Source organism: Aotus nancymaae, unplaced genomic scaffold, assembly GCF_030222135.1.
Source record: "Aotus nancymaae isolate 86718 unplaced genomic scaffold, 86718_ANA_hifiasm-v0.15.2.pri h1tg000065l, whole genome shotgun sequence".
NCBI classification, from domain to species: Eukaryota; Metazoa; Chordata; class Mammalia; order Primates; family Aotidae; genus Aotus; species Aotus nancymaae.
The window spans coordinates 3,193,777-3,217,920 of NW_026988480.1; the positions used below are offsets into that span (position 1 = coordinate 3,193,777).

The following is a 24,144-nucleotide window of genomic DNA, read 5'->3' on the forward strand; positions in this document are numbered from 1 at the left end:
TTTAGATTATTTCACTTAGTGTAATGTCTTCAAGTTTCATCTATGTTGTAGCATATGTCAGGATTTCCATCCTTTTATGGCTGAATAATATTTCATTGTATATATGCATCATATTTTGTTTATTCATTCCTCCATGGGTTCTTTTTACCTATTGGCTATTGTGAATAATACTGCAACTAACTTGGGTATGAAATCTCTCTTCAACATCCTGCCTTCGATTATTTTGGATATATACCAAGAACTGGGATTGCTAGATAGATCACATGGTAATTGCAAAAAGGTTTTTTTTTTTTTAGGAACACACCATAATGTTTTCAATCGCAACCTATTTTACATTCTGACCAATGGTACACAAGGATTCCAATTCCTCTATATCCTCACCAACTATTTTTTAAATAGTAACAATACTAGTAGGTATAAGGTAGTTTCTTATTGTGGTTTTGATTTGCATTTCTCTCTTGATTTTGAGTATTTTTTCATACACTTGTTGGTCTTTAGAAGTCATCTTTGGATAAATGTCTATTCAAGTCCTTTGTCCATTTTTAAAATTTACTTGGTTTGTTGTTTTGTATTGTTTATTTGTAAATCTTTGTCTATTTTGGATATTAATCCTGGTCACATTTGTGATGAACAAATATTTACTCCCATTTTGAAGGCTGACTTTTTGCTTTGTTGATTGTGTCTTTTCTTGTGCAGAAGTTTCAAGTTTGACTTAGTCCCACTTCTCTATTTTTGCTTTTGTCACCTGTGTTTTTGGTGTCATAGTTAAGAGAGCATCATCAAATCTAATGTCATGTCTTTGTCCCTGATGTTTTGTTCTAGGTGTTTTATGATTTAATCTTTGATCCATTGGGAGGTTTTGGGGTTTTTTTTGTATATGATGTAAGGTAAGGGCCCAACTATTCTTTTGCCTGTTTTCTCATTATGATTATTCCATTATCCCATTATAATTTCTTGAAGTCTGTCCTTTTGCCATTCATTGTCCTGGAAACCTTGTCAAACATCATTTTCCCATATATAAGAGGGTTTATTTTGGGCCCCTTATTCTATTCAACTAGCCTAAATATCTGCTTTATGTCAATATCATACTATTTTGACACCATTAGCTTTGTGCATTTTGATTTTTCAATAACTTTTATATTTAGTAGGCAAATAATAATTACATATATATCTGTGGAGTACAATGTGATTTTTCCATGTTTATACATGGTGGAATGATCAAATCAGGCTAATTCACATATCTGTCACTTCATATACTTTTCATTTATTTGTGGTAAGAACATTTAAATTCCACTCTTTTAGCAAGTTTGAAATATACAATACATTATTATTGACTATAGTAACCATGTTGCTCAATAGATGATTAGAATATACACCTCCTATCTAGCAGAAACTTTGCACCCCTGACCATCATTTTCCTTTTTCATCCACCAATCCCCACCATGGCCTCTGTTAACAATCATTCCACTATCCATGAGTTTAATGTTTCTAGATTTCTTCTGTGAGTAAAGAAGGCAAATCTGTGAATTGAGAAAAACAATATAGTAGTATTAATGAGCAATCTGTCATTGTTGTCATTTGGGGCTGGTACTACTGGTTACTCTCAGAAAAGCCAAAGAGAATGGAGGGATGGCTTAACCGACATGTGTACCCATCAATTCCAGCCAGTTAATCCTTGAAGGGTGCTCCTGTGGGTGTTAATTACCAATCAATTCTGGGCTTTCAAAGGAAAAGTCTGTCCAAGATCCCAAGGCAACCTCCCAAGCCCTCTGAAAGAGAAGTAGAAGTAAAATTTATTCTGCTAGACACTCAAGTGCTGAGAATAGGCTCCTCTTTGCAGAAAACTCAGATGTGGGCCAGGTGTACATGTGGCGATGTGTTGGTCGTGTGTGCTACCATACGCTCCTGTCCCATTCAGGACTACTCATGCCCACTGGGAATCCGCTTTGTTACTACACCTCAAGTTGATCACCAACTTTCATCTCTGAAAGTAAGTGTTTAAAATAGGAGAATATGCAGGACAGGCCACAGTTCTACTGCTGCAGCTGGTCCTCTGGCTACAGCCTATTTTCATCATTTCTCTTCTGTTAATATAACATGCACTGTAGATTCCTACTTTTTAGCCAGTTTTTCCACTCATTTAGTTTTATTGTCCAGTTCAAACATACTTTCTTGAGGAGTCTGAGTACCTCATTAACTTGACTTCATCAAGTTCCTGTTGCTCTAAATTCCATTTTACTATGCTCACCAATCATGGGACCAGTAAAAGTACCTAACTGAATCTCTTGTTTCCACACAAACTCATCCAGGCCCCCATATGTAGGAGTAATCTTAAGTCCTTTGATTATTCCCACTAGGATACAATTTTGTGTGTGTGTGTGTGTGTGTGTGTGTGTGTGTGCTTAGTGGTTTACCAGTAACACCAGGTGTCCACTGTGGCTTTAGAGGCAGTGGAGCACTTACTGTATACTCTTGGAAAAACACCCCCACTCCACATAGACGCTTCTAGTCATACTCAGTCTAAAAGTGTGGATGGGATAAGACAAATTCCCCACATGGGTCACTTGGAGTGAAATTGGAAATGGTAAATTTGCTTCCTACCTTCTTGGTTCTCAAACCAAGGAGACCCATGACTACTCAAACCCATATGACAGACTTAGTTTCAATATATATGCTACATCCTGAAAGAGCACTACACTCCACAAGAAGGCATCCTCAAGATGCCCTCACTGAGACCTGACTATATTTCCACATTTAACGATGTCACCTGTTTCTGGAGGATGAAAGCAGATTCTATCATCATAGTTTCATTGTTCATACCTATGTCACCATAAAATGAGCCCCTCATTCAAAGATAATGTTATTTGTGATTTAATGTCAGTAAGAAAGAATGTCTGTAGCTTTTTAACACTGGTAAAGGAAATACTGACAATGGATACAATCCCTTATTCAGATTAAGAATCAGTTGTATTAGGGACAAAAGGTTGCCTTCCCCATGATCGAAGAGGTCTGAGGTAATCAACACCTCAAGCATTGTTTTTGATCTCTTTGAAGTAAGGCGCCATATATAGAGCTTAGCATCCATCTTGACAGTGTGTTGGATGTGCAGCAGAGGCAGTAGCTGTGCCAGCCATGTGGAGGAGAAGTTTATGATGTTAAATTTGCATATAGACAGAGACTGCCTACATCCACTGGGAGTATTCTGTGAAATACTTGCTTGTGACTTCTGTGCACTAATGGTTTACAATGAACATTGGTGTCAGATACAAAGACCCTGACCCTTTGTGTAAATTCCAGAGGTCCATCCACATGCCTCTTACTCAGGCAACTTTTTCTCTGATATTTTAATCTTATTCCTCCAATATTTTCACCAATAAGCCAAGCCATTTACTACTACCATTGAGTCTCTATCTGTACCTCAGACTACTTTGTCATCATATTGTATAAAATTCTATGAGACCTTGAGTGTATTACCCAAGCTCTGAACACTGAAAGACTGTCTCCTTACTGCCTTTAAGGTCATCCATGAACTGAGTCCTATGTAATTAAGAGTTGTGGGATCCTTCCTCAAAGGTATCCAGTTTTCCCTTTATTTGATAGGCTCAGAATCTGAGAGCTGGTTCAGAACAACAAGCAGGCCAAAGATCATATATTCCTTACTGGGGAGACTGAAAACATCACTTTACCCATCAGTTACTGATCTCCTTTGTTATGCAAGTCAAGCAATCCTTATTGACTCAACCCAAGGCACACCATGCTATATTAGCTAAATTCAGTGATCCTTGGATTTTAATGTGACCTTGATAACCACCACTTCCTGTTTTTAGAAATGGGTGCCACCTCTTAAAAAGTAGCTTTCTTTGATACTTTGAATAGTCTCATCTCCTCTGCTTCTCTGAACTAAACTTCCTCTGAAAGGGCTTCTGCTGCCATGCCATTCACCCAGGTACTCTCAAAATTGCTATGTACGATTTATACGGCTTCTTGTCAAGAGAGCTCTCACCTTAAAAACTGTGTGTATACTGAGACTTTCTGAGATTTGCCACTTCTGGGCTGAGAGGCACTAGGTCTCTACTCCCCTTTTGTTTTCATGTTTTATCGATGTTGTTCCAGTGTATTTCCTTCCTCATGAGTGCTGGTTCTCTGTTTGCCCCATTCCTAAGACAGGACCTGAAACTTTGGAGGAAGCACCTCTTCTGTTGGCATGTTTGCTGGTTCTTTCTCAAATGGACCGTCTTAGCAGGAGTTATCTTTTTCAGTACAGCCCCTCCGTGGGAGATGTGCCCAATTACAGCAGGCTTTGAAAGTAATCAAACATTTTTTGGAGTCTCTGAATTGTACAGCTCTTTGACTTTTGCTGCAAATGGGGTTTGTGAACCTTCCCCCATCACTCATTCACCTTGTTGCTGTAGTGACATCCTGGAGGACAGGAAGAATACTGCCTCACATCACATTGCTTAAGAATATGCATATCAGGAAAATTGAAAAGTCAGAATCAGAACTTCTTGCCTGACTATGAAACTTTAATATAGAGATTTCAAAAGTTGAAATGCTAGGAGTGTATCAGAAACTAGTTTATAATAACAAGCAATTCATATAGTAGACGTGAAGCCTCTCACTTTATATGTACTTGCATAGTCTTATTTAAATGATAATATGCATAGGCATTATAGTTTCAGTATCTTGAATTTACTATAAGGACATTGCAGCTCATGGAGCAAGGTAACTGACCAGCTTACTCAGTTACTAGTTTGTAGAGCTGGGTTTTGAGTCCACAACTAGTTCTAAATGTATTGTTTACAATTTTTTTTTCTGTTCCCTTTTCCTCTTCTGCTACACTATTATGAGAATTATACACAGAAGTGCTTGAAGTCTCACTGACAGAGTAAATGTAGAAGTTGTTTACTACATCAGGCAAGGAGGTTCTCACTGTCAGTAAAGCTCTACTTTAAGCCAAACCAACCAACACACATGCCACAGTCGGAATGATGTTAGTATAATGATTTATTTTTTATTTGAAAGTCCACCAAAGTTCCAGATACTTAGAGGAAACGATAAAATATACTGACTACCAAAAAATTGTGTTAAAAAAATTAATATTAATCCATAACCAAGCCATTGTTTGGATTTGTGTCCCCATCCAAATATCATGTCAAATATTAATCCTCAATGTTGGAGGTGGGGCCTGGTGGGAGTTTATTAGATCATGGGGGCAGAGTCCCCTGTGAGTGAGTTTTCATAGGATCTGGTTGTTTAAAGGTGTGTGGCACCTCCCCACTTTCCCTATTCCTCCTGCTCAGGCCAGGTAAGATGTGCCTGCTTCCCCTTTGACTTGCACCATCATTCCAAGTTTCCTAAGGCCTCTCCAGCCATGCTTCCTGTACAGCCCGCAGAACCATAAGCCAATTAAACCTCTTTCCTTATAAATTACCCAGCCTCAGGTATTTACTTACAGCAGTGTGAGAATGGACTAATACACACCGGAAATCTCTGTTAAGGAGGGTGCTGTCTGACATATGTCTGGTATTTGTAATCATTTCTGAACTGGAAACAGCTGAATAGTCCAATTAGTGTCTTTAAAAATGTTATTCTTTGCTTTACTCTGATTTGAATATTTTCACTCCTCATGTTACCTTTTTTTTGTCCCTTTGCCTCTGTGATGTTAAACCTCAAAGCTACTATCAATCATGTTTTCACCTTTTGCACTGTTCCATTCTTAAGCTTCCAAATGCTATTGGTGTTCATCAGAGCTGAGGTATGAATTGGGTTAAAGAACATTTTACTCCTTCAATATCCATGATCTATTAATTCCTGTCCTCTCTAATCTCTCCACCTCATTTAGAGGATTACAGAGAGTCAATCTGAGCATGACATTGCTTTTTAGTTATTGGACTGGAAATCAGGCTTACATTAAAGAGACTCTTCTTTCATTTGTGGAAAGGTTAAGCTACAATTGATAATTCAAAATCAGGTACTTGTGACACCACTGGATTAGCAAATAAGTAGTTGGAAAAGAAATTGAAACAATATTCACTAGATTGCTTGGATAGGTAGATGTGTGTGGAAAATAGCAAGGAAGATGAGTAACTTTTTTTTAATGACTAAAAGGTGCCAAATACTGAAATAGGAAATAAGAGACAAATAGAAAGACATAGAATAAATGAGTTAGTGAAAGAGACAGACAAAAGAGAGTTGATGAGGCTGTTCATTTGACACATACCCTCAAAATCCCTCATTACCCAAGCTTAAAAATTATTTCCAAAAATGATTTTATCATTTCATTATTTTCTCTCCACTTTAGCTGAATCGTCATGAGCTCCCTCTTAAGCCTGTAAGTGCTTGTCCTCTACAACACTGGCCCCTCCCCACTGGTGGCTTTTCCAGGTTGGAGCTGCAAAGCTAGATTCAGCTTGTCTTCCTCCACGAAGCACGGTTCCTTCTCCAGGCCCCTTAAGGGGTGACCTCCGTGAGGCACGGAAGGGCTCCATACAAGGACTGGCACTGGGAGAAGGGCAAAATTTCAGAGGCAACAGCATACACCAATCAGACTGCTATCTTTAAGTTGCTAGAGAAAGAAGCCTCCTGCAAAATCAAGGTCCATCTTCCTAACAAGGATTTCACGTCTACGGCCATACCACCCTGAATGCACCCCATCTCGTCTGATCTCGGAAGCTAAGCGGAGTCAGGCCTGGTTAGTACTTGGATGAGAGACTGCCTGGGAATACTGGGTGCTGTAAGCTTAAAGAAAAAAAAAAATTAAAAAAAAAGAAAGAAGAATTTTACCAATCTGAAGCAATGGAAAGTACAGGAGGTGGGGAGAGGCACAGAGGACAATTGGAGCAGAGGTACGGAGTTTCCAAATGGGGAAGTTAGGCTGGGGAAGTTAGGCTGGATGTGGTGTCTCACTCCTGTCACCCCAACACTTCAGAAGGCCAAAGCAGGAAGATCACTCAAATCCAGGAGTTTGAGATCAGCCTGGGCAAGGTAGTATGACCTCATCTCTATAAACAAGCAAACAACACAAAACAAATAAGAAAGTTGCTTTCTATTGTGTGGTCCAAGAGGTATGATCAGGACTAAAAGCAGGAGGTAAGTGAAGAAAACAGGAATCACTTAGACATTAGAAAAGGGAACTAGGGAATAGGTGGGGTTACAAGTGTTGTGATAAGGACAAAGAACAAGAGACACCCAGGGGGATGCAAAGCCAGCCACAAGAAGGTGGCTAGGTCTGCTTAATGATAGATGAAGGCTCTCAGTAACTACCTCTCCCCTCCACCTCAGCATCCCTGCTTGAAGTTAGAGGGATATGGATAACACAGTCCAGTTGGACATTTTCTCCTACTGCAATGCTTTGCAAATGCACTATTTGTAGGCAGGGACAGGTTGTCAAATGAAGATCATTGCAAGGTCATTCTCCCCACAGAAATGAGAAAGCTCACAGGGACTATCTCTAGAAATGCCTGAGCTTCTTTTTAGGATAAGGCATTTGGTCTACAGTCATGAGTCATATCCCATTTGGGATTCTCTTACTGCCTGGCCTCACAGGGGTAAGGCTTTAAAAGAATTTGATAGCTTGAATGCCCAGGTCATCATGACTTATGTATAGCATCTTAAAAAGGCTGAAAGAAAATTTACGAAGTCTGAAAAGTGGTCAGCATTTCAAGTATGCAAAACCTCTATGGCCAGAGCTCTAAGAAAAGCATAATATTAACCTATCTGTGCAATGCAAGGAGTCATGAATATTTTACAAACTACTGTTACTGTATAAATAAATGTTCATTGAATTGAATGGAAACACTGGTAATAAATGTAAGGAAGAAGGTAATGTTTACAGAGTTCTAAACTTGGTCCTGTGAATTAAACAAAATTCTTCTTGCTAGCAGGGCAAGGCATCAACATAACATTGCTAAATAAACAGAATGCTGGACTCCTCCTGTACACTTTTTTCTTTTGTGGAATTGAGGCTACCCATGGGAGAGCATTTGTTCCCATCTAGGCTTCCTTCACCAACATTAAGAGTTTCAGGCAGAAAGGCAGGCAGAAGTAGACACGCTCAGGCCACCTTCACATAGCTGCTCTCCTCACCCCAGCAATATTTGCCAATGAAGTCTAGATAAAGGGTATTTAACAGCAAGTATTGATATGGAAGAAAGGAGAAGGCCATCAAGAATCTATCCATGAACAGTGAGAGGCAGATAGCTCTGGAAGTGAGAGGGTGGCTTTTCTGATCCAGTTGGTGATGAATTACATATGATAATGCCCTGCAATCCCATGCATTCTAAGCATAAGACAGCACCATAGCCTATCTCGTGGTTGCTCTTGAGAATGGAGAGTACAGTGAGAGGCCACATCCTCTGAACACAAGAGTGTGACAATGCCGAGGCCTACCCACAAGAGGCGAAGTCAATGAACAGAACTGCTTCAGACCTACATTGACACCAAAATCTTATCCCTGGATAGATGTCCTTCTGGTCTCTGGCCTTCCCATTTTCCTCACTGAGTGATGGGAAGAGGAGATTTCTAGATTTCGATTCATTTCCAGTATTTTATTTTTTTGTCAGAGTGCGTCCAGTCCCCAGAAATGCTCAGTTGCTGTTTTCAGATGTCTTAGGAAGTGGATTGGAGACCGTTCTGAACTTATACTGAGTGCATGATAAAACAGAAGGATGACTGCTATGTCATGACTGCTTTCTGGCTTGTAGGATGGAAGAAGCACAGCTCAGGAAGCCAAGGGAACCTGAGTTTGGGTCCCAGTTCTGTGCCCAATTTCAGTTACGTGATTTGGGGCAAACTATTTTATCTCATGGCATTGGTTTGCTCACTGGTAAGGTTTATAATTAGTCACATCATTATTGATATTGTTATAATTTTAAAAAGAGAAGTAAAGCATTTGGTGAGTCTCTACCTCCTAGATAACAAGCAGTAAACCCTCCATCCAATGCCACTTTTCCCTTCGCCCTTATCTTTCCTCACACTTCTTACTTTGTGACCACCGATAGATCTAACACAAGGCGGAGAGACCCCAGGTAAGAAAAAACATGAAGCCAGAGCAGATAATCACATGCCTGAATACTGTTCTCTAAGAATGAGCAGAACGCATTGTAATCTAATAAGATCTACCATACTGAGAAATCCAAACTTTCGTCAACTTTCTGCATTTTCCTCTCAACAAGACTTGATTTTAATATATTCTTCAACACATTCCTTATCAAACTTTTCCCATTCTCAGGAGACAAGTGTTTTTGAGGGAAGATTCTTTATTTTTAGTCAAATTACCACAACTCTCAATAGTACGATGTTTCTTCAAGTTCTATTGATTCTAAAGAAGTTACAAGAATAACTTGGATTATGTCATGTGTAGTATAACAATCCTCTTGAAATGTCTACATCCTCATCCCCAGAACTTGGGACTATGTTGGGTTATGTGGCAAAGGTGAACCGAGGTTGCAGACAGAATTGAGATTTCTAATCACATGACCTTAAGACAAGACGATTATCCTCGCTTATCCAGGTGGGCTTAATGGACTCACAGGGGTCCTTAAAAATGGAAGAAAGATTCTGAAGAGAATCTCCAGGAGAGAAGGTCACTACTGGAAGCTGCAAAAAGCCAAGAAGCCAAAGCCTTCAGAAAGAAATGTACGCTTCTCACACCTGGATCTTTACTTAGATCTATTTCAGAATCTCTACAGAACTGTAAGAAAATGAATTTGTGTTGTTTCAAGCCACTAAGTTTGTGGTAATTGACAGTAGAAAACTTACACAAAATACAATGTATGAGCAGGAGGTACAGAAAACTTAGAACTACTATAATGATTTCACAAAATGACATTATTGACTGAGAAATCCTAGTACTTGAGAAAACGATTGATTTTGTGTTGTGCATGTCAGCTCAGGTGCTGAGCTGGGTGACTGACAGAAGATCCATTGACATCACAGGTATTTCTTTCTTTGTCAGTAGGCAGCCTATGCACTCTATCATGACACATTTCCAACATACAATGAGAAAAACCTTTGTATAGTTATGATTAGAATGAATTACTGTTAGGACTAATAAGACATGCATGGAATCATAAAATAATTATAATTTATACTTATATTGAGACATTTATATTTATATATTATAAATATATGTTATGTAACTATATTTGGACATTATAAATATATATTATGTAATATATATTTATATATTATAGAATTTGGTAGAATTCATATATATTTACATATTATAAATATATTTATAAAATATAAGTATACTAATAATGTATATTTATATATGATGTTATTTATACTTAAAAGGAACATAAAATATAGAACTATAATTATTTTATGTCATAGCTAAAAATATTTGTGGAGAGCACACACTCAGTCTAGGAAGCAAATAAAACTATGTTACAGGCAAGTAAACATCCGTTATAAGGTAAAAATGAGGCCTACAGTAGGGTAACAAATTTCTCTTTGCTGGATATATTTCCAGAATATATTAGGTTAAAAAGAGACAATCTTCATGCTTTAAGACACTTTTAGAGAACATGATTAAAAAACTTTGGTTAGGCAATTCTTTGTGGGAGCACATTGCTATAAATTGAAGACTATTAGGTAAATTGTCCTAACTTTTCATTTATGAATTACCATAAATCTCTATATACTTCACTTTTAAATCTAAGAGCTCGTAGTAAGTAGATAAACCTATGAAAACAGAATACATTAAAAGTTTCAATTTCGTGGTGTGAGTCCAAGATAATACACCTGCCAAATGTCATCTAAGTGTTCAATCCAAAGTGAAGAGAAGAATCCAGATTTATTTCTGAAAGTCATTCCAACAACCAATCCTAGAAGAATTATAGCTATGCATTCAATTATTGGGTCTATCTCCATGGAATTTCAGACAACCATTCTTAATTTCCCATTAGTATTCAAATACCAAAAATATGTATTCATTACATTTAACTCCTAAGTTTTCACAATTGAACACATTAGGGTCAAGGTACGTACTTTGAGATGAAAATGAAACATGTTAAGTTTATAGGACTATGCCCTATAAATCAGTTGATAAAAAGTTATCTGGATCATTTGTTTTAATTTACCATTTAGCATTATGTGAATTGAATGTTTGATGTAGACAATGTCAAAATACAGGATACACAGCAGGAAAAAATAGAAAATACTTTAATTCTGTAACCAAAATGTAATAACATTCAATATTTTTGTGTATATTGTATATTTTTGATGTACATCATACTGAGGCTTCTACATTTTAACTAAATGTAACTAATTATGAGGGTTTTTGTTAGATATTTGGGTTGTTTTCTCTAAAAGAGAAAAGCAGCAGTGTATGTGGGTGGGAGTGTAAATTAGTTCAACAGTTGTGGAAGACAGTGTGGTGATTCCTCAAGAATTTAGAACCAGAAATACCATTTGACCCAGCAATCTCATTACTGGGTATATACCCAAAGGATTATAAATCATTCTACTATAAAGACACATGTACACATATGTTTATTGCAGAACTAATTACAATAGCAAAGACTTGCAACCAATGCAAATGCCCATTAATGATAGACTAGATAAAGAAAATGTGGCACATACACACCATGGAATACTATGCAGCCATAAAAAAGGATGAGCTCATGCCCTTTGCAGGGACAGGGATGAAGCTGGAAACCATTATTCTTAGCAAACTAGCACAGGAACAGAAAACCAAACATTGCATGTTCTCATTCATAAGTGGGAGATGAACAATGAGAACACATGATCACAGGGAGGGCAACATCACACACTGGGACCTGTCGGGGATAGGGGCAAGGGGAGGGATAGCATTAGGACAAACAGCTAATGCATGCCGAGCTTAAAAGCCAGATGACGGGGTGATGGGTGCAGCAAACCACCATGGCACATGTATAGCTATGTAACAAACCTGCATGTTCTGCACATGTATCCCAGAACTTAAAATAAAATTAAAAATAAATCAGTAAATAACTGTGTAAAAACCGCATTTAGATAAATTTTGTCATTGGCAAAATGCTTCCATATGACTGGTTTCAAATTTCTGGTGAAACTGCTGAGCCAGAGAAAATATACAATTAAAAATTTTAACAGTTAATTTCAAGCTATTTTTCACTAGAAATAAGAATTCATGGGCCGGGTGCCATGGGTCATGCCTGTAATCCCAGTACTTTGGGAGGCCAAGGCGGGTAGATCACCTGAGGTCAGGGGTTCGAGACCAGCCTGACCAACATGGAGAAACTCCATCTCTACTAAAAATACAAAATTAGCCACGTGCTAATTTTGTGTGGTGGCACATGCCTATAATCCCAGCTATTTGGGAGGCTGAGGCAGGAGGATTGCTTTAACCCAGGAGGCAGAGGTTGCGGTGAGCCGAGATTGCACTCCAGCCTGGGCAACAAGAGCAAAACTCTGTCTCAAAAAAAAAAAAAAAAGAAGAAGAAGAAATAAGAATGCATATTCATATATCTGTAAATCAAATAACAGTAGAATATTATTAGTTTCCCTTTTATGTTGTTTTATTTTGTGAATTGTTTACTCATATTCCCATGTCCATTTTTCTACTGGGATTTTTCATGCTTTTTGTTAGAAATTCTAATAATTATGTATGTTAATGGATATTGCAAGTGTTTTCTAAGGTATTAAATATGTGTTTTGTGTGATTTAAAATACATAATTTGACATCATCATATACAACTGTTAAGTAAAATGATAACTCTGATTTTTGTCTTTTTGTGTGTGTGTGCGTGTGTGTGCATGTGTGTGTGTGTGTGTGTGTGTAAAGAGAGACAGAGAGAAACAGGAAATAGAGACAGAGCCTTTGAACAGAGCCAAGCCTGATGAATAAAACAGATCTGCCATCTAGATACTTATTAATAAATTCTACTGGGCCTATTCTTTAGTTCTGGACCTTGAAGTCCACTTTGTTTTAAAGTAATTCATATATTAGATCTGTATAGTTATAATCTTGTCTTTTCAAGCATGCATTGTTCCTCATTGTCAATATTTTCATGACTCTGCTCAAATATTTACCCTTCAGAATGGATTCTGCACTTATTTTATCAAGAATAGAAAAAAAAACCATGCTATTGAAAGTTTGGCTGAAAAAGTAACAATATGGAAAATATAAGGAGCATTGACATATTTGAAAGGTGATGCTTTCTCATAGGAACATAATATGTCTCTCTATTAATTCAATTCCCCTTTCAGTCCTTTGCCAAGTTCTACAGTCTTTATACAGTATTGTTTTTTGAATACTGTAAGCAGTCCTTTCGTGAATAAAGCAAAACAAATTCATTTAGCAGAAGGAGTTTACTACCCTGAGTGCCCCAGCATAATTATGAAGACTTTCTGTCTTCAGCAGACCCCTCCCAAGTGGGTCTCTGGTCCTGCTGCTGGGGCAGGGTCCGCTGTGCTAGCATCCCGAGGCTCTGGTGGTCACCTTCCCCCTTCTGCCTGCAGGGTTGGGTCTGCATAATTGCTTGGGTTGCTGCCAATCGCCTCCAAATCCCTGAACTACATTAGTGACACCCCAGCGAGGGCCTTTCCCACAGTCAACCTCCCCTAAACTCTTGCTTTGCCACCCTCTGTAGCCACTACAAGTCAGCAGAAATATTCTCTCCACCTCTGGCAGCAGCCCTTTCAGAAGGGCTCCCACGGCAAAGGTGATGCAATATGTTTCCTTGTAACGCAAGGTTCCAACCACTGGTAGGGACATGGCCGGGGCAGTATAAGTTGTTCAGAAATGCACGAAAACAGTTGCCCAGGCCCTGGTGGCCTTTCCCTCTAACATCAAGGTCTCTGGTGTCGTCTGTCTCAAAGGGCAGGGCAATGGCCCTCACCTCTGCTGCCTGCCTTCCACCCTCTCCTTTGCTCAGACTCTGGCTTGCAGGGAATCACAGCCCATCATGGTGGTTCCAAATTCAGGCTCTACCTCCTGCCCCTAGCCAAAGGCCTCTCCCTAGTTTTCTCTCCCAGGGAGCAATCACTGTTAGTTAATGTTCTTCCAAAGATATTCATTGCTTTCACAGTCTTCTATGTGAACTTTCATACATAAAGTGTTTCCAATCAGATTTTTCTTGCATTTATATTAGCCTACTATGCCGCATTTTGTGTTTTGCTATTTTGTGAAAATACAAGTCTCTCAGAGATGATAACTGCATTTAGGTCTATAGGATAAAAAGCACCGTCATTTTTAACTCCTGTATATTATTCCACTGCAAATATGTTTATTCATCAATCTCAAGGTGACAGGATTTTATGCTCTTTCCATACTTCACTGCCGTAGACAAAGCAGCACTTTTAGGGTCATGTGTTTTTGCACTTTTAAATCCCCATCTATGGGATGCTGTGGAACTGGCCTCCAGAAAGATCACTCTGCTCACCCTCCAGTCAACATGCAGTTACTTGTACACCAGGCACTTGAAGATGTCTATCTCGTTGAAGCTTTAACTTGGATTTTCCTAATTATGAATGGTATTACTGTTGTTTTCATATTTAGTAGGCCATTAAGAATTCCTTTTCTGTAGGATGTCAATTTATGTCATTGGCCTACTTTTCTAATAGAATCTTTCTTACTGTCGTACAGCTTATCAGTTTTGGAGAGTTATAATTTTATCTGAGATCAGATATTTTAAAATTTCAGCTTGTTATTTTTATTTTAACCTTTAAAGGGTGACCTTGACCAATTATCTCTGTTGATTGTCCTTCAGTTTCACATTGTAAAATGTATTGACATTGGAGTGGTTTGGGGATTTGTGTCATGGTGAGAAAAACATTTTATAATTTTAGTAATGCAAACAAAATCCCGTGGTTTTAGTAATTTATGTTTGCATTTCTTTTTTTATTCCACATGATGCTACTTTGAAAATATGTATATTATATGAATATGAGATAGCTATTTTTGTTGTCAAAGAACAAATATAGTCAATTTTGTATGGTTGACCATAACACACACACATGTTGTAGGCCAAATTAGCATCATGTCAAGTAGGGTGAAAATGAGACTAAATATAAATGTGCTTATATCCATCATTATGTTTTCATTAAGCACTTTTAAATAAAAAGTAGGTACTGAATTGACTCAAAGGCTTTCTCAGCATTTAAGCTAATCAGATTTTTCCTTGTTTGATTATGACTATAATGAATACTTTTCTGGCTTTTCCTTTTTAAGTATTTTCTTCCTGGTTATAAGCTCCATCTGTTCTTGGCAAATTACTTCTCTGATATGCTGCTTGTTTATGTCTACCAACATTTTATTTGGAATTTTTAATCGGTGGTCATAATTAAGATTTTACTATGGTTTTTATGAATTTGAACACTTAAGTATTTTGCTTTTCATATCAAGATCATGCTTCTTTCATGAAAACAGCTTAGAAAGATTAGGGCCATGCAGCTCTAATTCATCTGTGAAATGTGAATCTCTTGCTTATTTATTTCTTTGATAAAATCATTGCTTTTATGATTAATTTTTGATATTTCAGCAGTAGACTTTCACCATTTTTCACTGTATTAGAAAACTCACCTATTAAACCAGTTTTGGAATTATTTTTGGAAATATATTTCCATTTCCAAAATGTCAATCGTTCTCCTGTCAGCTTTCACTGTTTTGTATCTTGAGTATTTTGCTTATTTGTACTTTAAAAAAATATTTTTCTCACTAGATTCCCTCAGAGTCTATTTCATTTCAATTTTCAAAGAATAAGCTCTCATATTAATACGTATCTGCTTTATTTTTTTTAAATGGCATCCTTGAATTCTTCCAGAGGGTGGCACACAGGGTCTGAATATACAGAGCCCACCCATTTCATGTTCTAGAACATGAAATTTTCTCTCTCTTTCTCTGTCTTCTTCATCCCTTCTCTTGTTGTCTTTTAAACTATTCCTCTTTAGTATAATTCTGAAATTAATTTAGACTTTTACAAAAGAACCCAGGAGTTGTCAATTTGGCCTTCAGTCCTGGAAATATCTTTGAAACAAGGAAACAAAAAAGGTCTAACTACTTTACTAGATAGAATGAAAGAACAGTACCCAAATTTACAGGTGAAAGAAAAATTAACATCTCACTAAGACAATCTTACACACTAACTTTTTCACAACACGTTAGAAAAATATCCATATTTATTTTATTCTCTATGTCAATTTATATTCCTTGAAATTATCAGGTTCTTATAAATTAGAATTTCTCTTTTTATAAAACTGTATTATCAATGTTTTTAAAGATAATTTGTGAACATTTGTGATTTCCATTTTCTGTACTTAATGATGTCTCATTTTTCATAGTTCTCCTTGGCAAATTTTTGGTAGTTTGTATTTTTCTAGGAAAGTCTTTCAATATGATATAAGCTAAGGAAGTAGACATATTATTTTTCAGTTCAATAAAAAAAAAAAATCACTTATTTTCACATCTCTTTAAAAAGTATGTTGATGCAATTCAAATATTATAGATCAGTGAGAACAAATATATTTGTATAGATCTTCCTATGGACGAAAGGCAGAAATCAGAGGAAGGAATGGTAATTAGTGAAGCAGGACAGAGGAAGCTTAGGTGAGAATAGATGCGTAGCAGAGTGCCTGGGGCAGATGAGAATAAGAGAAGGTGGCTTGCAGAGACAGAGCGAGGAATGAGGCTTAGAGAGTTTGTTATAAATGTGTGTAAGAATGAATCAGGACTATAAAAAGGGAGTTCATAGAAACTCAATATTACACACAGAAGGGTCAACGCTGGCCCTGGCTCCAGCCTACTCAAAGCACAGTGGATTGCCAGCTAGTGATTTACTGCGTAGGCAACACACTGAAAGATGTTTCTCTAAAGAAAATGAATCAACCCTTTGGGAGGCAGTCCTAGAAAAGATATTGAGGCACTGGTACCCTAAATCAAAGATTGTCACTCTCAACAAGTTTTTTTTTTTTAAAAGCCAGACACTAGTTAAAGGTAATAAAGACAGATTTTGTTGATAAGTATTGCAATAGAGGTTAAAACCCACTGTATGCCTCTAATCTCAGTGACTATAGAGGCTGAGGTGGAAGCATCGCTTGAGACTGGGAGTTTGAGACCAGCCTGGAAACATAATGAGACCCTTTCTAAGAAAAAAAACAAAAGAACAAAACAAAATAATAACCCAAAAAATCCCACTGTAGCCTGATCTGAACTCTGCCGAAAGAAAAGGCAGGAGAGTTTTCAAATACTATGGTATACTTAAAAATAAAAAAATAAAGGCAATGAAGGGCATGAGGTTTTGGTCCCTGAGACTAGCCCATGTGAGTTTGTAATATGGTTTGGCTCTGTGTACCCACCCAAATCTGATCTGGAATTGTAATCCCTATGTGTCAGGGGAGGGAGCTGGTGGGAGGTGACCGGATCATGGGGCGGATTTCCCTCATGCTGTTCTGATGATAGTAAGTTCCCATGAGAGCTGATGGTTTCAAAATGTGGTACTTCCCCTCTTGCTCGCTCTCTTCTGCTGCCTGGTTTCCCTTTTGCCCTCCGCCACAACTTAAAGTTTCCTGAGGCCTCCCCAGCCACGTGGAACTATGAGTCAATACCTCTTTTCATCATAATTACATAATTAATCAGTCTCAGGTAGTTCTTTATAGCAGTATGAGATGGACTAATAGTTTGCTGCTTGGCGCTTTATAGAGGAGAAACAAACATCTCATATCTTCATGACAGGAGATAGTGATGCAAGTTGGAACAAGGTGACCTCTGAGATTAGGCCCTTCTCCTCCCTCAGGGACTGGGAGAGAGATGGAGAGCTACTCCTTGAGTGTCTGCATTTCAAAGAGTTGGCTCTCAGGTCCTTGAGGAGACAATTCGGGACAGCAGAAGATTTATATCTCAAAGGGGTGGAGAAAGGATTTAGAACTGTAAGCTTTCTAAAAGAACTGCTCGGAGAGGTGGTCCAAGGGCTTATCTGACCATCACTAGGTTTTGGCTAAAACCAACAGTAAATTCTTCTGGCAATGTTAAGGTTTCTCAATTGGGCACTGAAGGGCAGATAAGGTCATTCTAAGGACGTGGCCTGAAGCTACTAGAAGTCATGCTGGAGTTTGGTCAGGTCTCTTAGTGCAGGCATTTGGGCACAGTCGTTATGTATTAAATGTGAATGGTAACCAACATATTCGAGGAGAGCTGGCAACTGGAAAGAGAAAGATGAGTTTAAAACAATGAGGAGAAAATAGGCCTAGAACAAAATAATGATGCAGATTCAGGGTACAGAGGAGAATTAAGCAACAGCAGAATGAAACTAGGCCAAATCAATCTTACAAACCGCTAACTGGCAACTTTATAGGCAGACATCTATATATTTATATGAGTACACAAACACATCAATGTGTATATGTATATATATAAAACCAATCAATTTAACTCAATAGAATACCTTTAAAATAATGTTGAAGATTATTATCTCAAAAAACAAAACAAAATAATGAGATAAAGATTTAAAATAGTTAGAAACATTTAGACATATAAGAGACTAGAGGATGAGCTCAAAACGGAATATCGATGCTGTCAAGGTCATCAGGCAGCGGATTGCATGGGTGCAGTGAATGCCCAGCACATTTGGTGAAGCAAAGGTCCACAACTAAATCCATAAGTGTGAAACTTTAATACATCATAAAAGCTCTTAGAATGTAAATAAAATCTCTTAAGAAGGAATAAGAAGTACTTGAATATCAGACTTCTCTTTAGCACTCAGTTAGCCAGAGGTTGATTGAAGAAGGCCTTTACAGACTGAGGAAATTTTTCAAACCTAAAAGACTAAATCATCTCTGAAAATAGAAAATAAATGCAAAGACAGGATAAACAAATTTGCAACTCATCTATTAATTCTAATTAGAGCACACTTATGGAAGAGTCCAGAAACACTCTTGGGAATGACGGAAATAAAATGTATCAACTAAATGAACTTTAATCAGCCCAGAGGTTATGAGGAACAGCAGAGTGCAGTACAGGAAGCTGTTCACATTTGCATCCAGAGTAGTCTCATCTGAAAGTCACAGGGGTCATGACTTTAGGCCTAGAGAAAGGAAAGCATAATCATAGTATGCAATTTGTGTATTAAATAAACCACATTAAGTAGTGATAATTATGTCCCAATTGTTTATTTTTAGAATCAGTCTGCAAAATCAAATATCGTTATGCTTAGTAATATGAGCAGTACCAAAGAAAAGATTCAGAGTTTTGGAGGTGGAGGTGATGGGAAGGATAAAATGATCTAATAAGAAATGGAAATGTGGGCCAGGCGTGGTGGCTCATGCCTGTAATCCTAGCACTTTGAGAGGCTGAGGCGAGGCGGGTGGATCACTGCAGGTCAGGAGTGTGAGACCAGTCTGGCCAACATGGTGAATCCACTTCTCTACTAAAACTACACTATTAGCTGGGCATGGTGGCATGCATCTGTAATCCCAGCCACTCAGAAAGCTGAGGACGAGAATCACTTGAACCCGAGAGATGAAAGTTGCAGTGAGCAGAGATCACACCACTGCACTCCAGGCTGGGCAGCAGAGTGAGACTCTGTCTCAAAAAAAAAAAAAGGAAATTTGTTCTTTGACTTTTTCTATTGGGATGTGCTGAAGAGCTAGAAGTATCCTAAGTTGTGGGAAGAAAATGATGGTGGAGAGGACACTGGAGGAGGTGGTGAGAATGCACACTCTCATGTCAGTGTCTCTGAGACACAGAAATTGTTCTGTGTATTGGTGTCGGCTTTATGAGGTGAAGCCCAGCGGCATTAGGGCATAAAGAGGGCAGCTTTTCATCCACTTTGTTCCATCTGCAGAACAGTGAAGATGAAGCCAATATTCTGCCATTAGAATAACTGGCAAGTTTATTTTTTAGAGTTTTATTTTCCAAAATTTTATCTTGATTGGCCTGTTTTATTTGGAATTTGGAAGAGATTTTATGAAGGCTGTTTGCCAGCGGACATTTTGTCCTAGAATTCTTTTGATAGATCTGAATCAGTTGCGAGTGCTGGCCTTTCCAAAGATCTTTTCCTGGAGTGGAAGAATTACAATCAAGAAACATATTTTCGCTTCTGAGGTTCAAGATAAAGACACAGTTGCAGGCCAGTAGAGAGGTATTATTCATACATTCTTCCTCCTACTCTTCTAGAATTTGTCTTATGCTATTAAGGTTACTTATTTTCTGTGTTTTCCTTTTATCTTTGCAATTTTGAAAGTATTTAAGTATAAAAATTTGCTATTTGGAAAAGCTTCAATATATTTTGTGAAGTTTTCACACACAGCATCTGCATTAATGTCCAAAAGCTTACTATTTGGGCTTGAATTTCCCCTTTGAGTCAAAACAATTTCAGGAATGTACATTCAATTTTTCAGCGGTTGAATTTGTTCTGACATTTTTATTAGTAATATGTAGGTTTAACCAATTGCTACCTCCACCCGTGATTTGCCTGGAACATCTCCACCTAGATGCCTGAGTGCCATTTCAGGTCTGACGTGGCTGGAATGGAACTCCAGATTCCACCGCTCCTCCCCAACCTTTTCCTCTTCCAATCTTGTCCAAACAGCATTGAGCAAATGGCGCTACAAGCCATTTATCACTCCAAATACTCATGCCAAAATGTAAGCACTATCTATAATTCTTAGTGTGTGTATCTCCAACGTCAGATCTATCAGCCAGTTCCATCTTACCTGTGTGCATTCCTCCTGTGCTCACTTCTCCCTCCTCTACCTCTACCTCCTTGCTCCACCCATAGCCACCTCCTCCTGTGCTACTGCATAGTACTGCCATTTGTACTCTCACTTCTGTTCTTTCCTTCTTATAATCAAATCACACAGCAGCCAGTGTGATCTTAAGATAGAAAACAGATCTTGTCATCCTTTCATTGTATTTGACGTAAAACCCACGCTCTTTGCAATGGAATAAAAGCCTGCACGTGAACTGGTGCTTGCCTAATTTGGAGGTCTTGGCTCTTCCCTCTCTTCCACTCATTCACTAAACTTCTTTCTGTTCATGCACTTCTCAAGCTCACTTCTACTTTAGGACTACCAGGAGTTCTCTGTGGCTGGAAACTCTGTCCTGTTTCTTTGCACTCCTGGCCGTCCACATAGAGACCTCTCTTCATCACCCAGTATAAATTGGTCCTCCTTATCCCTACTTAGTCACTTTCTGTCATAACATCCTATTTTTTTCCTTCTTATGTTGTTTCTTACCTTTTGCAACTAAATAAAGCTCATATTATTTAAGGTATTAATCCTGTTTTAATTATAGTATTGGCTACCTCAATTAATATTTAATTGTCTAATGGCAATTTAATATTTAAGTCTCAAATTATTGCCATCATTTAAAAATGCCTAATACAACTCTATTAATAATTTTAGCAATTTATAAAAGACATTAAATGAGTCTCGAGAAAATACAATTATTCACATATTCTCAAAAACAAATCTTCAAAAGAAAAAGTAGACCAGGACTATTAAAGCAACCATAAAGACTTGAATGAAAATTTCACTCATCACAAAGATCTATGTGGGTAATGCCGAAAACTTTAGAGCAGTTTTGCATGGAAAAGTTTTTATCTTTAATGGTAGTACTGACAATATTCTAGGGCAGAAATGATACCCCAGTTACAACAGAGACATAAAGCTAGAGATGGACCGATGACAGGCATCGACTGTCTCTTTCTTATTGTTGCCTATTGTCATTGGTTTGAAATTACAAAGCAAAACAAGAAAACAGTTATCTCATTCCCTTTGGTCCAATTCATGAAATAATGGCCACAAATGGATTATTTTGACACCATGGCCACCTTAAAAATAAAGCGTAGAATAATCTGCAACCGAGTGCAACATCTGCATAAAATTAATGGGAAGAAGATGAGCTGTGTGATGGTCAGGAAGCAATCGGAATTTCAGTAGGCACAGAGTATCTGGGTATGGTTCATTAGGCAATTGGAATGCCGTTTGTGTACATACACACACACATACACACACACACCCATATAGGAGTCTAACTTACACACGCACGAGAGAGAGAGAGAGAGAGAGAAAGAGAGAGAGAGAGAAGGTCTGACTTAGAAAGCAAAGATTAAATCAAATGCCTTATACTTTGTGTAATGGCAACTAAAGATCACTTCCCACCCTCATATTAGAAACCAATCCCCAGCAGAAATCCTCTGCCCCAGGACCCAGCTGGCATGAAGAAGTGAGCTGTATGGCAGAGCATTCTCCAGGGTGTTGCAGTTGACCCACACATTTTGCTTCTCCACCTGTGATTTCATCATCTATCTTTATCGCACCTCTAGGGGATTTCAAATGTCTTTCTACAGTTTCTCATGCCACCAATACAGCAGCGGATGTAGTTATTTTAGGCATTTGTCATTTTAGACAATCTTCATCTTGACATTTTTTCTTCATAAGCATGTATTTATCAATAGGCACATGTATTTTCTCTTAATCTTTGATAAGTAATTTATCAAGGTAATGTAATATGAGAAATGTAGGCATCTGTATTGTACTTTCTCCATAAATTATGTCTGTTGCTGCCCATTGAATCACCACTATCATTTCTGTCCAGTTTCTCACTGAGGCTTACTGGAGATATTTTAAAATAAAAACATCAATCAGGCTTTTATTATGCGAGTACCATAAATGAATACACATATCATGTTTTTTAAAAATTGACTTGGAAGCTGGGTGCAGTAGCTCACGCCTGTAATCCCAGCACTTTGGGAGGCTGAGGTGAGTTGATCACCTGAGGTCAGGAGTTCAAGACCAGCCAGGTCAAGATGGTGAAACCCCATTTCTACTAAAAATACAAAAATTAGCCAGGCATGGTGGTGCATGCCTATAATCCCAGCTACTTGGAAGGCTGAAGCAGGAGAATGGCTTCAACCCAGAGGTTGCAGTGAGCCAAGATTGTACCACTGCACTCCAGGCTGGGCAGCAGAGTGAGACTCTGTCTCAAAAAAAAAAGAAAAGATAAAGAAAGAAACCGTTGACTTGGAGCAGAAAATATGTCTTTTATGTATCTAATGAAGTACAAATTAAAATAATAGTTTAATTGTAGGCAACAGAGAAGACTGGATGAAGCAAAGTCTTTTTTTTTTTCTAGCCTGCTGTTAGAAGGTGAAATAAAGCAAAATCTGGACTCACATAGGAACTCTGGTGAAAAAGGTGCTACAGTAATACACCAAGCTTTAGCAAGGGGATGAACGTTACCACTGAAGAGGAGAAAGTTGCCACATTACACTGTGTGACCACTGTCAACATGGTCATGGAACTGACATTTTTACCTCCAGAGAGAGTTCTCTAAACACTCTGCCACACTGAACCAGTGTTTTTCAATCTTGTCTACACAGTAGAATTATCTTGAGGTGGTGTGTGTATGTGTGTGTGTGTGTGTGTGTGTGTGTGTGTGTGTGTGTGTGTTAATGCCAGTGTCCTATCTTTAAAGTCTAATTGTATCAAAGCCCCATTTTGTGAAAAGCTTCCTTGTGATTCCAATGTGAAGTCAAGTATAAGAAGTTAAGAATTGGCCGGGTGCGTTGGCTCGCGCCTGTAATCCCAGCACTTTGAGAGGCCGAGTTGGGTGGATCACGAGGTCAGGAGATTGAGACCATCCTGGCCAACATGATGAAACCCTGTCTCTACTGAAAATACAAAAATATTAGCTGGGCATGGTGGCACACATCTATAGACCCAGCTACTCGGGAGGCTGAGGCAGAAGAATTGTTTGAACCCAGGAGGCAGAGATAGCAGTGAGCTGAGATCATGCCACTGCACTCTAGCCTGGGTGACAGTGCGAGACTCTGTCTCAAAAAAAAAAAAAAGTTAAGAATTATACTGATTTTTGTGATGGGGAACTAAGGAGAGCCATCAGTGCCCACAGCCAATGCTTATGACCTACAGTTACTATTCTCAAATTTTGATCTAGTTGTTATAAGTAAAATTTTGAAGCCATGAAAGAAATAGCACTCAAAGATAAGTCCTCTCAGCAAGGCAGTTTACTCCTATAGAAGGGTGCAGCTCATGGATGGAACAATGGCGACCGCATGTTTGGACAAGGGGTGAAGGGGTACTTATGTCTGATGGGGGTCGTCCCTACTGCTGTGTTGTCCCCTATTGGCTAGGGTTAGACTAGCTAGACTAATCCTGATTGGCTATTTTAAAAAGAACAGGGGT

The 24,144-nt window shown here is 38.2% G+C and overlaps 1 pseudogene; it reads left to right on the forward strand.

Annotated features, from left to right (window-relative positions):
- The first annotated feature begins 6,621 nt into the window (after positions 1-6,621).
- On the forward strand, positions 6,622-6,740 carry LOC135270743 (5S ribosomal RNA; annotated as a pseudogene).
- The last annotated feature ends 17,404 nt before the right edge of the window (positions 6,741-24,144 follow it).